The sequence below is a fragment of the Odocoileus virginianus genome, unplaced genomic scaffold, assembly GCF_023699985.2.
Source record: "Odocoileus virginianus isolate 20LAN1187 ecotype Illinois unplaced genomic scaffold, Ovbor_1.2 Unplaced_Scaffold_13, whole genome shotgun sequence".
Lineage (NCBI taxonomy): Eukaryota > Metazoa > Chordata > Mammalia > Artiodactyla > Cervidae > Odocoileus > Odocoileus virginianus.
In genome coordinates this window covers 434,725-452,740 of record NW_027224275.1, presented here as the reverse complement: position 1 = coordinate 452,740, position 18,016 = coordinate 434,725, and positions in this window count along the sequence as shown.

Genomic DNA, 18,016 nt, shown 5'->3' with positions numbered 1-18,016 from the left:
CATATATCATTCACAAAGTTTAGGGTATACTCCAAAATTCCTAGGGGAAAAAAAAGGAAAATATTACCAGCAATCAGTGGAAACCAACCTTGAAATGAGCCAGATGTTAAAATTAGCAGAAAAGGATTTTAAGTCTTCTAGCGTAACCACTAATGGAAATAAAGGAAAACAAAATTTTAATAAATAAATAGAAAATCATATCAGAAGTCTAGAAACAATCAAATAGGAACAACGGATGCAAATTCTAGAATTGAAAATGAAATATCTGAAGTTCACTGGGTGGGCCTAATAGCAGATTGAAAGTGAAAGAAGGAAGAGTAAATTAACTTGAATGCAAATTAATGGATATTATTCAACCTGAAATACACAGAGAGAAAGATAGAAAACGATTAATAGAGCCTCAGTGATCTGCTAGATAATATCAAAGTTCTAACAAACATGTAGTTGGAGTCCCAGAAGGCAAAAAACAAAAGAGGCAGGAAAAATATTTGAAAAACAATGCCTGAAAAATTTCCCAATATAATGAAACATAAATTTACAGATTCAAGGAGCTCAATGAACCCCAAGCAAAATAAACGGGTACATCATATCAAACCACATGAAAATCAAATATTAAGGGAAAATCTTGAAAGAATCCAGAAAAAAATAACACACTGAAGAAAAATAATATATTTGACCATTGACTTCTCATCACAAAAAGAGATATCTTTAAAATGCTGAAATATAAGAAAAAGAAAATATATATCAATACATCTAGCAGCATTGACTCTAAGGAAACTGAAAAGTTAAAGGTGGACTTCCAATTTCCAGTTTCCCATGTAGGGAATTTGGTAGTCACCACTCCATCTTATCAACAAGTAAACCTTGAGCAAACTGAAAAAACAATAGCTCTTGCATACATAAGGTGAGGACTCAAGGCAAGCTGCTACATGCAAGACTGGAGAGACAGAGGTGAATACAGGGAGCTAAAGCTTAACCCAACAGAGACTCAATAGCTGAAACTGCCTGGGGATCCATTGCTGGGGTTAATTGATAAATTGCTGGGGGCTCAGTGTGGACAGGTATGAGAATTAAAAATTCCAGGGGCACCCAGTAATAGGCAGCCCCACAAAACTGTGAGATTTATCTCTAGGAACTTATGTTCTCACAATAAATATTGGAGAAAAAAATTCCTCCTGCTTCCTTCACTGGGGGAGAGGGGGAAAGGAACCATGCTGAAATACACCTGAGTGTAAGGCCTGCCCTTAGGAGAATCTAGTTAACCAGAGCCTAGCCTGCTGGAATATTATCAAAGCCTAACTGACCCGGGGAAAGGGAAATAGCCAACTTTACTCATTTCTAGTCTTTTGTGTGGAAAAAGAAAAATACCCAACCTCAGCCTACTCTAGTCATCCTGATTTAACTAAGCAGGGTGAAAAATACTGAGAAGCATTTGTGAAGTCCACAGTGCAGAGACACAGGCTTACTAAAGACTGAGACCTAATCATAGGAATGTATAATATTTCCTTTCCCCTCTTCCCCCATACCTCATATCGTGTCCAACAATCAAGAAAAAATTGTAATGCATGCCAAAAGGCAAAAAACACAATTTGAAGAGACAAAGCAAGCATTACAAACAGGTATGACAAAGATGCTGGAATTATCAGACCATGAATTAAAAACAACTATGAAAAATATGTAAAGGCTATCATGGATAAAGTAGATAGCATGCAAGATCACATGGGCAAATAAGCACAGAGACAGAAATCCTAAGAAAGAACCTAAAAGAAATGCTGAAGATCAAAAACATTGTAACAGAAGTGAAGAATGCCTTTGATGGGCTTATTAGTAGACTAGACACAGAAAAAAATTACTGAGCTAGAGAATATATCAACAGAAAACTTTGCCCAAAACTGAAAAGCAAAAGACTAAAAAAATAGAACAGAATATCCAAGAACTTGAGACAACTACAAAAATTGTAACATATGCATAATGGGAGTACCAGATGGAGAAGAGAGAAAGGAACAGAAGAAATATTTGAAACAATAATGACTGAGAATTTCCCCAAAATATTGTCATACACCAAACTGCAGATTTGGGAGCTCACAGAACACCACACAAGAAAAAATGCCAAAAAACTGTACTTAGGCGTATCATTTTCAAAATACATAAAATCAAAGATAAAGAAAAAAATCCGGTTTTAACTACCACAGCTTGTAGTATAGTTTGAAATCAGGAAGTGTGATGCCTCTGATTTTGTTCTCTCTTTCTCAGGGTTGCTTTGGTGAATCAGAGACTTTAATGGTTCTACATGGATTTTAGATATTTTTTCCTATTTGTGTGAAAAATACCATTGAGAATTTTGATAAGGATTGCACTGAATCTGTAGATTATAGTATGGACATTTAAGCAATATTAATTATTCTGATCCATATATATGAGCTATCTTTCCATTTATTTGCGTCTTCTTCAATTTATTTCTTTTCAGTATATAAACCTTTCACATCCTTGGTTAAATTTATTCCTAAGAATATTATCGTTTTTGATGCTATGGTAAATGGGGTTGCTTGCTAAATTACTTTTCAGATAGTTAATTTTTAGGATTCAGAAATGCAACTGATCTTTGTTGATTTTGTATCCTACAGCTTTGTTTAATTCATTTTAGTTATAATAAATTTTTGTGAAAAGTTTAGCATTTTCTATACATAAGAGTATGTCATCTGCAAACAGAGAAGCATTTAATTCCTTCTTTGTTGATTTGGATGCCTTTTATTTCTTTGTCTTGCCTATTTGCTCTGGATAAAACTTCCAGTACTATATTGAATAGAAGTGGTGAGAGAGGGCACACTTATTCCACCATAGAAAAAAGTTTTCAGTCTTTCACCATTGAGTATTATGTTAGCTGTGGGTCTTTCATACATGGGTTTTATTATGTTGAGGTACACTGGAAAAGACCCGGATTCTAGGAAAGATTGAAGGCAAAAGGAGAAGAGGGTGAAAGAGGAGAAGAAGGTTAAGATAACATGAATTGGAGCAAACTCTGGGAGAGGGGAAGCCAGAGGAGATTGGAATGCTATAGTCCATGAGGTTGCAGAGTTGGATACAGCTTAGCAACTGAAGAAGAGCAACATCCCTTCTACACCCAATTTGTTGTGAGTTTCTATTGTAAAAGGATATTGGAGTGCTTTTTCTGCCTTTGTTGAAATAATCATATGATTTTTATCCTTCATTCTATTACTGTGTCACATTTATTGATTTGCATATGTTGAATCATCATTGCCTCCCAGGGATAAATCCAGCTTGACCATGCTGTATGATCCTTTTAATGTGCTGTTGAATTAAGTTTGTTAGTAATTTGTTGGAAGATCTGTGTCTATATTCATCAGAGATACCAGGTTATAGTTTGCTTTTCTTGAAGTCTACTTTTCTGGCAGTGGTATCATGGTATTACTGTCCTAAAAATAAGTTTGGGGTGTTCCTTCCTCTTGAGTTTTTTTGGAAGAATTTTAGAAGGATTTGCCTTAATCTTTTTTAACATATTTGTTAGAATTCAGTGAATTAATGCTTCAATCTCATACTCATTATTTTTATGTTCAGATTTTCTATTTCATCATGATTCAGTCTTGGTAGGTTGTATATTTCTAGGAATTTATCCATTTCTTTTATGTTGTTCAATTTGTTGCAATCTAATTCTTCATAATAGTGTATTATGGTCCTTTGTATTTTTGTAGTATCAGTCATAATATTTACTGTCTCCTCTTTCATTTCTAATTGTGTTTATTTGAGTTTCTTCACCCCCCCAATTTAATCTAGATAAATATTTGTCAATTTTAACTTTTCAGAAAACTAACTCTTGGTTTCCCTTAATTTTTTCTACTGTTTTTCTAGTCTATATTGCTTTTATTTCTGCTCTAATTTGTATATATCCTTCCTTATGCTAACTTTGGATTTAGTTTGTTCTTCTTTCTCTAGTTCCTTGAGGTGTACAATGAGATTGTTTATTTGAGATCTTTGTTTCTTAATGTAGGTGTTTATCACTATAAAACTTTCCTCTTACAGCTGTTTTTACTACATCCCTATATGTTTTGGTATGTTGTGTTTCCATTTTCTTTTGTCTCTAGATAGTTTGATTTTCCTTTTGATTTCTTCTTTGACCTATTGGCTTTTCAGAAGTGCACTGTTTGTTTTCCATGCATTTGTCAGTTTTCTTGCTCTCATTGATTTCCAATTTCATACTCTTGTGGTCATAAACAATCTTCTTAAATTTGTTGAGACTTGCTTTGTAGTGCAACATATGGTATTGGAGAATGTTCCATGTGCACTTGAGAAGAATGAACATTCTGCTGCTGTCGGGTGCAATGCTCTGGATATGTTTGTTAGGTTCATTTACTCTATAGTGTAATTCATGTCTGCTATTTCCTTATTGATTTTTCTGTCAGGATGATCTGTTCAATGTTGAAAGTAGAGTATTGAACTCCTATTACTTTCTTGCTATTTTCTCCCTTTAGTTCTGTTAATATTTGTTTTAAATATTCAAGCACTCCTATATTGGGCACAGTAAGTCCCCTACATACAAATGAGTTCCATTCTGAGAGCATGTTCATAAGTCCAATTTGTTCATAAGTCCAACAAAGTTAGCCTAGGTACCCAACTAACACAATCAGCTATATAGTACTGTACTGTAATAGGTTTATAATACTTTTCACACAAATAATACATAAGAAACAAAAGCACAAAAAGTAAAGAAAATATTTTTCATCTTACAGTGTAGTACTTTAAAAAGCATAGCAGTACAGTACAATAGCTGCCATACAGGAGTTGGCATCGAGTGAACAGGGGAGGATAGTTACCAGCTGGAGGAGAGAGAGGAGTTGGGGGATGGTAGAGCTGAAGGCTCATCAGCAATGGGAGAGAGAGCAAGCTGTACTTTCATTCATGCCTGACACTGATGGCACAGGTCTGGTTCCTTGCTGGATTCAATTCTGTTTACCCTCTTGAAAAAATGATCCAGTGATGTCTGGATTCTGAAATTTGCCCTGGATTGCCTTCTGAAGGGCTGCTGCAACCTTCATATACCATTCTACATTCAGTACATCTGTGTCTCTTTTTCTGTTTTGCATATAGGGTTATCATTACCATCTTTCTAAATTCCATATATATGTGTTAGTATACTGTAATGGTCTTTATCTTACAGTATACTAACACATATATATTTTCGAGAGAACAGCATCGAATCATGTATATTATCTAGGGTGAAACAGATCACCAGCCCAGGTTGGATGCATGAGACAAGTGCTTGGGCCTGGTGCACTGGGAAGACCCAGAGGGATCAGGTGGAGAGGGAGGTGGAAGGGGGGATCGGGATGGGGAATACATGTAAATCCATGGCTGATTCATGTCAATGTATGACAAAAACCACTACAATATTGTAAAGTAATTAGCCTCCAACTAATAAAAATAAATGAAAAAAAAAAACAACAAATTAAAAAAAAAAATCAAACCTACCATTCTACATTCAGGTCCTTTGCCTCAAGAACTAACAATGCCTCCTCAAATAAAGAAAATCCCCTTGCCATTTCCTAGTTCGTGAGTCTCTTCAGGTCTTCAGTTACTTCTTCCTCCTCTTATCTCTCTTTGTCCTTTCTCTGTGTCTCCAATTCCATCATTATTGCTTGACACTTCTTAGCAGTACCAGCTACATCACTGCTGCTTTTACACTTGCTTCCAGACATCCTGGGCTTGAAATAAAGATACTGTACTACTGTACTCTATATAGTACTATAAAATACAAAAAAGCACAATCACTTGTAGAGGAGGCACATACATGACAATGTACACCCGACATGTCAACTAACTTCTGTGACTAGACACGCAAACATGTTTGCATCTTTGAAAGTTTGCAACTTGAATATCCTTATGTACAGGACTTACTGTACATATATACTTATAATTGTTGTTCTCTTCATGAATATACCCTTTCATACCTATATAATGTCTTTTGTCACCAATTTTGTCTGAAAGTCTATTTTATCTGACATAAATGTAGCCATTTCTGCTCTTTTTTGGTTTCTATTCCCATGGACATCTATTTCTATCATTTCAATTGGAGCCTATGTGTATTCTTAAGGCTTAAGTGAATCTCTTATAGGTGGTATAGAGTTGAGTCTTAGATGTTTTTCCATTCAGCATTCCTGTGTCCCTTGATTTGAGAATTTAACCCTTTTGGGTTTAAAGTAATTATTGATATGTAAGAGCTTAATATTGCCACCTTCATAACTGATTTCCGGCTACTTTGTAGTTCCATTATTCCATTCTTCATCTCCAACTATCTTTCTTTATGATTTGATGATTTATGTAGTGGTATGCCTTGATTCCTTTCTTTTTATCTCCTGTGTATTTTCTGTGGATTTTCATTTTGTGGTTACCATGAAGCTTACATAAAACTTACTGTGGTTATAATAGTCTATTTTAATCTAATAACAACTTCTCTCACATATAAAAACTCCAGCCTTTTTCTCCACCACACACATTTTATATTCTTGATGTCACGATTTACATTTTTTTTACATTGTGAATCCATTAAACAATGATTGCAGTTATATTTATCTTTAACATTTTTTAGCACTTATATTAGAGTTTAAAGTGGTTTATAAGTAAGAAAAATAGCAAAATATTTTGGTAGCTCAGCTGGTGAAGAATCCGCCTGCAATGCGGAAGACCTGGGTTCGATCCCTGGGTTGGGAAGATCCCCTAGAGAAGGGAAAGGCTACCCACTCCAGTATTCTGGCCTGGAGAATCCCATGGACTGTATAGTTCATGGGGTCGCAAAGAGTCGGACATGACTGAGTGACTTTCACTTCATAGACACTGCACAAAATAAGATCTATAAAGATACACAAATGGTCAATGGGTGCTGGAAAAGTTGCATTATTAGTCATTGTAGAAAGTAAGATTAACACATATCAAGTATCACTACACATTCACTAGAATAGATAAAAGATTAATTTATATTCACTGTTGTCAAGAATGTGAAGCAAATAAAACTCTCACACATGAATTGTGAAAGTTTAAAGTGGTGCAACCACTTTAACAAACTCTTTCTCATAGAATTTAACATGCAACTATACCTACAATCCAGCAATTCTACTCAAAGGTATATAACCAATAGAAAGGAAATCATATGTTCACAAAAAAATGTTATGCAAGAAAGTTCATAGCAGCTTCATTCACAATAGCTAAAAATGGGGGAATAACAAAGTCCATTGCAATAACTGGATAAACAAACTGTTGACACTCATACAGTGAGGGTCCTAGTCAGTATTAAAAAGGACAAACCATTGATAAATGTAACAGCCTGCATAGATCTCAAAAACATGATGCCCAGCAAAGAAGTGAGATCAAAGGGAAGTACATAATCTATTGTTATATTTATATTTAGTGCAGTAATAGGCAAAACTAATCTACAATAAGAGAAGCTAGATCACTTAGGTGTGGGGACAGTGACTGGTGGGGGCACAAGGAAATTTTCAGGGATCTTGGAATGTTCCTTATCTCAATCTGGGTGATGGTTACATGAATGTATCCTTTTGTCAAAATTCATCTTTTTGTTTATGAAAGGTGTGTGGTTTTCACTATATGTGTACTATATCACAAGAAAGTACTGTAGAAGACAAAAACAAAAGGATCACCTGAATATTGCTCTACTAAGAAAATACCAAACTAAAATTCTCCCCCAGAGAAAATCTAGGCCAAAATGGCTTTGCTACAATTTCTACCAATCATTTAATAAAGAAGTAATTACAGTACAATAAAAACTATTCCATAGAATAGATAAAAGGACAACACTCCCAAAAATCATTTTATGAAGCTCACAAAACCTTGAGATCAAAACCTGACAAGGACTGAGCAAGCAAACAAAATTATGGGCCATTCTGATTCACGGTCATGAATGAAAACATCCCTAAAAATGTTCATAAATCATATCCAACAATATACACAAACTGTAATACATCATGGTCAAGTTGGGTTTATCCCAGAAATGCGATTCTGGTTAAAAATTTTAAAAATGTAATTCACCACATTAACATTTTAGAGGAGAAAATATTTTAATTATGCAAAGAGGCATAAGAAAAAAGGCATCTGATAAAGTTTGATATCCATTCTTTCCCCCAAAAAATAGCAAACAAGGAATATAAGAGAACTTCTTGAATATGATACAATGTATCTAGAAATATACTTACTGAAAATATCACACTTATTTATAACATATTAAAATACTTTTCTTTGACATTGGAAATAAGATAAGATGGCTACCATTATCACTAAACTATTTAGCATTAGAGTGGAAATAATAGTGAGTTCAGTGTATTAAGAATACAACAAAAAATGAAAGCATAAACATAGGAAAAAAGTGTAAAATTGTTGTTATTCACAGGTTGTATTATTGATTACATAGAAAATATAAAAGAATATATAGATAAACTATTACCTTTAAGTAGGTACTTTAGTAAAATTGTTAGATACAAAAGTGATATACAAAAATCAATTTTCTTAAATGAGCAAAAAATGTTTATGTCACTAAAAGATCCCAGACATAATAGCATCAAGAATACCTGTTTGGATTGCTTCTGGATAAAAGATCATGAGACACAACAATATTTTACAACTAGAAAAAACTGGAAAATTTAAATTTTTTATTGAGGTAAAATTGGTATATTACACTGTGTAAGTTCCATATGTATAACATTTTAATTTGATATCTATAAAATCTACAAAGTGATCACCCCCCAAATTCTACTTAGCATTTATCAACATACAATTGACCCCCTTCACCCATTTTGCACAGCCCCCAGCCCCCTCCTTTCTGATAATCATTAATCTTCTCTCTGTATCTGTGAGTTAGTTTTTGTTTTGTTTGATCATTTTCTTGTTTGCTTTTTTGTTTTAGATTCCACGTATGAGTGAAATCCTATGGTATTTGTCTTTGAGTTACTTCACTCGTTTCACTAGAATACAAAAATTATAATTTTAAAGGTACCATATAATGGTAGAAACAACAGGATTAAATAACAATTCAAGGAAGGGAATACTTTTCCATGTGAATTGACAATCTCCAATTGTTTTTCCCCCTCTGAAATATGTACCAAATCTAATAACAGGCTGTGGATCAGCCTTACCCAGACAAAAAGCCTCTACTGAGAGAAAGAAAAGCCAACAAAGTTTTAACAGTTTGACAGGGCTGGTTGACAAATTGAAAAGTTGATGAGACAAATGCTCAGCAAATTTCCCCTACCAGACATTTGCTGACTTCTGGTACTGCACAAGAATACAGGGAGCTAGGTCAAATACTTCTAAAAGGTAAAGTGAAATCTCCAGCAACAACCAGTTCTTAGGAAACAGACATGTGCTAGAATTTGAAGTTATAGGAGGCTGCAAACTGTAAATGATAGATCTTGATTTTCAACAATCTTTTAGAAATCAAAAGACATAAGCCCTTCAGTGTTTTGCCTCTTACAGAGGAAGAGCAAACCACAGTAGCTTATTTTATTAAAACTGCAATCCAACCCTGACTCATCTCCATATCTAATTGGATTGAGAAAAGCATCCCCTTACCTTATCCACCTAAAAGCAGAAAGTTAGAAGTCTCTCTAGAATATCTCATCTAGAAATACTATGGTTCTTTTGTATGGCATGCATGGCATGCAATAAAAACATTACTAAAATGGCTACATGCCTATCAGAATGGCCCAAATCCAGAAAACTGACACCACTAGTGCTGATAAGGGTGTAAAGCGCAGAAATTCTCATTCATTTCTGATGGGGACGCCAAAGGGTATGACCGCTTTGGAAGGCAGTTTGGAGATTTCTTACAAAACTAAACATACTCTTATCATATATCCTCCTTGTTATTTACCCAAAGGAACTGAAGACTTATTTACACATAAAAAATTACATACAGGTGTTTATAACCAGTTTATAATTTCTAAATCCTGAAAGCAACCAATATGCAGTTCTGTTGGTAAATAGATAGATAAACTATGATATATTCAGTTGATGGAATATTCTTCAGCACTAAAAGGAAATGGGCTATTGAGCCACAGAAAGACATGAAGGAAACTTCAATGTATATTGCTAAGTGGAGGAAGGTAATCTGAAAAGGGTACATACTGTATTATTCCAACTGAATGACAATCTGAAAAAGACAACACTATATAGACAGTAAAAAGATCAACAGTTGCCAAGGTGTGTGGGGAGGAAGGGATTAATAGGTGGAGCACAGAGGATTTTTAGGGCAGTGAAACTATTCTGTATGATCACGTAATGGCAGATGCATGTTACGATAACTCCCCTACATACAAACCTTCAAGTCACGAATATTCAGTCAGATGTGAGTGAAATTGCAGCTTGCCCTCTGTCTCCTATTGCTGATGATCCTTCAGCTCAACCACCCCCCAACTCCTCTCCCCACTCCAGTCAGTAATTCTTCTTGCCAGTTCACTCGATGCCAGCCCTGGTATGTCAGCTGCTGTACTATATACTACTGTACTTTTCAAGCTACTGTGCCATCACATTAAAGATGCTTTCTTTATTTTTTGCATTTTTAATGTACTGTTTTGTTGTTGTTGCTTAGTCACTAAGTCATGTCCAACTCTTTGCGACCCCATGGACTATAGCCCACCAGGCTCCTCTGTCCATGGGGTTTCCCAGGCAAGAATACTGGAGTGGGTTGCCATCTCCTTCTCCAGGGGATCTTTCCAACTCAGGGATCAAATCTGTGTTTCCTGCATTGGCAGGCAGATTCTTTACCACTAAGCCATCATTAGGGAAGCCCTTTTTTAATGTATTATTTATGTGAAAAGTTGACTTCCCTGGTGGCAATGCAGGAGACCCAGGTTCAATCCCTGAGTTGGGAAGATCCCCTGGAGAAGGAAATGGCTACCCACTCCAGTATTCTTGCCTGGAGAATTCCATGGACAGAGGAGCCTGGCAGGCTACAGTCCATGGGGTCACAAAGAATCGGATGCAACTGAGCAACTTTCACTTTTTTCTTATGTGAAAATTATTAAAACCTATTACAATACAGTACTATACAGCTGATTGAGTTAGTTGGGTACCTAGGCTAACTTTGTTGGTCTGTTGTTATTATTCAGTCGCTTAGTGGTGTCGGACTCGTTGTGACTTTGTTGGACTTATAAACAAATTAGACTTACTAACACACTCTCAGAATGGAGCTTGTTCGTCTGTAGAGGACTTACTGTGTTATACATTTGTCCACAGAATATACTGCACCGAGAACGAACCCTAATGTAGACTACGGACTTTGGATAATGATGATATAGTAATGTAGGTTCATCAGCTGTAACAAATGCACCACTCTGGTGGGGGATGTTGATAATGGGAGAGGCTGTACATGACTGGGAGTAGAATGTATGTGGGAAATCTCACTGCCTTCCCTACTCAATTTTACTGTATACTTAAAACTACTCTAAAATAATAAAGTGTATTAAAAATAACCAAAAACAGCACAAGATATGCAAAGAGTTAAGGTGATATGGAATGTTACATCAAGAGAAAACATAGAAAAGAGATGCATAAAGATGATCCGGATATTGAAATCATCAGAACATTAGTTCAAAATTAGCTGTGATTAACATTTTAAGAGAAATAAAGAGAACGATAAGAAAAAGAGATGAAAAAATCAAGAAATTCAATAGGGAATTTTAATTAATAAAAATAAGAATCAATTGGATATCCTAAAAGGGAAAATGTCAGAATTCAATGCATAGGTTTAATAGGATAATGGATACAAAAGAACAGGGCTGTATAACTCCAAACTAAATTAACAGAAAATGCTAAAACTGAAGTACAAAAAGAATGAACTGGAAAAAATACAGAACAGAGAATAAGAAACATGTAGGACACAATCAATATCTAAAATATATGTAATGAGAGAAGAGAAGGAATGGAGTAGAAGCAACTTTCAGACAATATCCAAAACATTTACAAAACTAATGAAAGATATAAATGCACAAAATCAAGAACCTCAGTGGACCATAAGAAAGATAAACAGAAAATCACACTTAAGCACATCATAGTTAAGGTGTTAAAAACCAAAGGTTCAGAGAAAATCTTCAAGCAGCAGAAGAGTAAAAGACACTACATTCAAAGCAACGATATTGAAATTAAGGTAGACTTCTCAAAATAAACAACACAAGTCAGAAGGCAATGTTATGGCATTTTTTAAAGTGCTAAAGTAAAAATAAACAAACAGAACTACCAATATAGAATTATATATCCAAGGAAAATATTCTTAAACAATGTGGGTGAAATAAAGAGACTTTCAGAAAACCAAAGACTGGAGGAATTCCTCACAAGCAGACCAACATTATAAGGGAAAAAAAAAGAAAATTATTCTGGCAAAAGGAAAATGATCCAAGACAGATATATGGTTAAGTATAAACTGATATGTATGATCATTGTAATATTCTGTATGATTTAAATTATATGTAAAGTTAAAATTCTTGACAAAAATAATGCAAAAGATGAAAAAGGGATGAGTGAAGTTTAAATGTTCTAGCAATATCAGATAAGTGGTGCAAATAATTTCTATTAGATAGTGATAAATCATGGATTCCTGTTATATTTACTAAGGTAATCACTAAAAGAAGATATAACTGAGAAGAAGGTATAAGTGAGAAGTTATTAGGGGGAAATATGCAAAATAAAAATGTTGACAAATCTAAAAGAAGGCAAGAATGAATGAAAGGGAAAAGGAATATAAAAATGAGTCAAATAGAAAATTTATCACTAGATGGTAGATATGTTCTAAACCAAATTATATGAGCAATTAAATATAAATGAACCAAATATTCCCAAGTAAAACACTAAGATTGTCAGATAGGATTTAAGAAAGCCCAAATACATGCAAGTTACAAGAGGTGAACTTTAAATGTTAAGATGCAAAAAAAAAAAGAATATAAAAGGACAAAAATGATTTACCATGAACTAGTCGATCAAAAATATACTGTATTATATTAATATCAGAAAAATCAAGGAGCAGTACAAGAGATAAAGTGAGCTATTTCATAATTATAAAGGGGATCAATCAAAGATGATGACATTGTGTCCTCTATGAGACGTGTCAAAGAATTTGTGGGCATCTTTAATCTATCTCAAGACCCAATTAAAATACCAGCAGAGATGTTTGTAGAAATTGACAAGATGATTCTAAAATCATATGCTAATACAAAGGGCTAAAATAGTTAAGAGCAATCATGAAGAAAAAGAACAAATCTGGAGGTTGTATATATATCATGCTATGGTTAGTAAGACACTGTGATATTGGTGCAAGGATATACTATTTGGAATGATGGTATAATGAAAAAAGTAAAGTGTTTAGGCATATAGTATCACACGATAGGAAGCATCACCATGAACAAAGCTAGTGGAGGTGATAGAATTCCAGTTGAGCTAATTCAAATCCTAAAAGATGATGCTGTGAAAGTGTTGCACTCAATATGTCAGCAAAATTGGAAAACTCAGCAGTGGCCACAGGACTGGAAAAGGTCAGTTTTCATTCCAATCCCAAAGAAAGACAATGCTAAAGAATGCTCAAACTACCGCACAATTGCACTCATCTCACACACTAGTAAAGTAATGCTCAAAATTCTCCAAGCCAGATGTTCAAGCTGGTTTTAGAAAAGGCAGAGGAACTAGAGATCAAATTGCCAACATCTGCTGGATCATCAAAAAAGCAAGAGAGTTCCATAAAAACATCTATTTCTGCTTTTATTGACTGTGCCAAAATCCTTGACTGTGTGGATCACCACAAACTGTGGAAAATTCTGAAAGAGATGGGAATACCAGACCACCTGACCTGCCTCTTGAGAAACCTGTATGCAGGTCAGGAAGCAACAGTTAGAACTGGACATGGAACAACAGACTGGTTCCAAATAGGAAAAGGAGTACGTCAAGGCTGTACCTTGTCATCCTGATTATTTAACTCATATGCACAGTACATCATGAGAAATGCTGAGCTGGAGGAAGGACAAGCAGGAATCAAGATTGCTGGGAGAAGTATCAATAACCTCAGATATGCAGATGACACCACCCTTATGGCAGAAAGTGAAGAAGAACTGAAGAGCCTCTTAATGAAAGTAAAAGAGGAGAGTGAAAAAGTTGACTTAAAGCTCAACATTCAGAAAACTAAGATCATGGCATCTGGTCCCATCACTTCATGGCAAATAGATGGGGAAACAGTGGCAGACTTTATTTTTGGGGGGCTCCTAAAATCACTGCAGATGGTGATTGCAGCCATGAAATTAAAAGACACTTACTCCTTGGAAGGAAAGTTATGACCAACCTAGACAGCATATTAAAAAGCAGAGACATTACTTTGTCAACAAAGGTCCGTCTAGTCAAGGCTATGGTTTTTCCAGAGGTCGTGTATGGATGTGAGAGTTGGACTATAAAGAAAGCTGAGCGCAGAAGAATTGATGCTTTTGAACTGTGGTGTTGGAGAAGACTCTTGAGAGTCCTTTGGACTGCAAGGAGATCCAACCAGTCCATCCTAAAGGAGATCAGTCCTGGGTGTTCATTGGAAGGACTGATGTTGAAGCTGAAACTCCAATACTTTGGCCACCTGATGCGAAGAGCTGACTCATTGGAAAAGACCCTGATGCTGGGAAAGATTGAGGGCAGGAGGAGAAGGGGATGACAGAGGATGAGATGGTTGGATGGCATTATCGACTCAATGGACATGGGTTTGGGTAGATTCTGGGAGTTGGTTGATGGACAGGGAGGCCTGGCGTGCTGCAGTTCATGGAGTTGCAAAGAGTCAAACACGACTGAGTGACTGAACTGGAACTGGATGTTTTTATTGAGATTATATTGCAGTGCAAAGGTGAGAGCATAGTTTTTCAAACAAATAATGCTACTTTAAGTGGATATTCATATGGAAAAAGGAATGCAATTATATCCCAAACATACATATGAATTGCAAATGAATTGCAGTTTTATGTTAGAATTAAAACAATATTTTTTATAAGTTTCAGGTGTACAGCAATACAGTTGACATCTATATACACTACAGAGTGATCACCACAACAAATCTAGTTGCCATCCATCCCCAATACAGCTGACCCCCTTCACCCATTTCACCCACCCCACCCAACCCTCTTCCCCTCTGATAACCACTAGTCTGTTCTCTGTATCTATGAGTTTGTTTTATTTTGTTTGTTCATTGGTCTTATTTTTTATATTCCACATGTGAATGAAATCTTATAGTATTTGTCTTTCTCCATCTGACTTATTTCACCTTAGTATAATATTAATATCTTCAAGGTCCATCCATGTTATTGCAAATGGTAGGAGATTTCATTCTTTTTGTATGAATAAGTAGTATATCATTGTGTAAGTGTGTATGTATATATAAAGCAATGTTTCATAGATAAATATCACTAAGGAAAATCTCCTCATGACTTGGTATAGGAAAATATTTTTTTAAGCAGGACAGAAAAAATACTAATGAAGAAATAAAAAAATTGATTACTTATGCCACATTAAAATTAAGACCTGTTCATCAAAACATACCAATAAAAAATGAAAAAAAAAAACAGTCCACAGGATGGGAAATAACACTTGAAATACACATTTCCAGCAAACAATATATCAATAAAATATAAAGGACTCCTACAAAATAATAAGGAAAAGATAACCCATGTAGAGAAATAGGCACATGACTTGAACAGTGTGTGCATGCTAAGTTGCTTCAGTTGTGTCCAACTCTTTTGCAACCCTATGGACTGTAGCCCTCCAGGTTCCTCTGTCCATGGGATTCTCCAGGCAAGAATACCAGAGTGGGTTGCCATTTCCTACTCCAGGGGATCTTCCCAACCCAGGGACTGGAACTGCATCTCTTGTGTCTCCTGCATTGGCAGGCAGGTCTTTACCACTAGTGCCACTTGGGAAGAAGTCCACCAAATGTACACCCGTGGTGGATTCATGTCAGTATATGGCAAAACCACTACATTATTGTAAAGCAATGAACCTCCAATTAAAATAAATAAATTTATATTAAAAAAAGGATATCCAATATCCAATATATTTGAAAAGGTATTCAACTTCATTCTCATCAGAGAGAAGCAAATAAGCAAATTAAAACCATAAGGAGATACCACTACAGCCCCACTTGAATGGTTAAAATTAGCAGTGCTCACAAGTATTAAACAACTGGATTTATTAAATAAATAAATAAATAAAAGCCCTGATTTGTAGTAGCTTCTAGTTTCCTCAGTGTAAATAGTACAACCACAGCCAATTTCAAGCAACCATCCTGAGGTCACTGAACAAAGTTGAAAAGAGACACTCACAACTGACTCTTGAAAGATGGTATGGCCTGGCTCCAGAACACAACTGATGTGCAGCAACAATAATTCGCACATATTGCTGGTGGGAGCATAGAGTAATACAACCAGTTTGGCAAACTCTTCATCAGTTTCTTCTAAAAGTTGAAGATATGCATATATGTATTATCCAGCAATTCTATTCTAGAGTGTATATGCAACAGAAATGCATATATATGTTCACCAAAAGACATGTTCAAGAAGTCTCACATTAGTACATGTAAGAGCCAAATGATTGGGATACTACCCAAATCATTATCAACAGTTTCAAGGATAAACAAATCATTAATTTAGTGACATAATGCTATGCTATAGAAATCAGCAATGAACAAACTGTGGCCCACAGGACAAATCTGGCCATCCCACTGTTGCTATAGCCTCTGAGCTAAGAATGTTATATCTTTAATAGTTATATAATTACCTACATAACATTATCAGTTTTGTCTCTTTGCCCACAAGTATTTGGTACCTGGCCCTTTAAGAAAAAGTTTGTTGACCCCTGCTATAAATCAATGAAAATGAATAATTTACAAGAGTGATCTCTGGAGCAGAAGCAACAACTCGTTAGAAATGCAGACTCCTGGGAACCACCCCCAGATACATTGAATCAAACTCTGGGGCTGTGACCCAGCAATGCATGCTTTAACTAGTCCCCCTGGTAATTCTGATGCATGCTGAAGTTCAAGAACCACTGATCTACAACTCTAAAAACATGAATGAATATCACAAACATAATGTTGAGAGGAAGAGTAAAGCTTCCATTGTCACAGCTCCTCTGATTCTGACCTCCCTGCCTCCTTCTCATAAGAGACCATGTGATTACATTGAGCCCACACAGATAATCAAGAAAATCTCCCCACCTCAACATCCTTAACTTAATCACATTTGCAAAGTCTCTTTTGGCATATCAAGTAACATATTCACAGATTCACAGGATTAGGAAATGGACATCTTTCGAGGGCCGTTATTCAGCTTACGAAAAGGTAGAACAATTCAAGAAATAAAATAGGTAACATTTACGTAGCTTACTATGCACCAGGCCGTTATTCTAAGCACTTTACACACAGCATCTTAATTAGAATTCAATAAGATGCTGCATATAAAGTCACACTATTTATGTAGTCAGTAGTTACTATTATCTCCATTTTTAATGCATTAGCAAACTAAGACACTGAGAAGTCTGGCAACTTGAGCACTTAATTTTCAACATACTGAATGAAAAAAGTACTTCTTCAGATCAATGCTAAAAGCTAGAAAATATGGGGATATTCCTTCAGAATTCTGGAAAATAATTATTTCCAGCTTAGAATTTTGTACCTAGCCATACTAATCAATTCTGATGGTAAAATAAATATCTTTGTATATATATATATCTAAGAGTTAAAAAAAATTTACCTTCACTACACTCTTTCTCAGGGAGCTGCTGGAATAGGTGCTGAGGTAAAATAGTGCATAATTTAAGAAAAGGAAATGAGATCCAAAGTAAAAAAAAAAACAAAACAAAACAGGAACTCTAACCCAAGATGGAAGAAAAGCAAATTCTCAAGTTGTCCTGAAAATGGATATTCTCAAGAGTACAGCAATTAGTCCAAGCTGGAACAACACTGAGGGCTTCAACAACAAAAACGCACTAG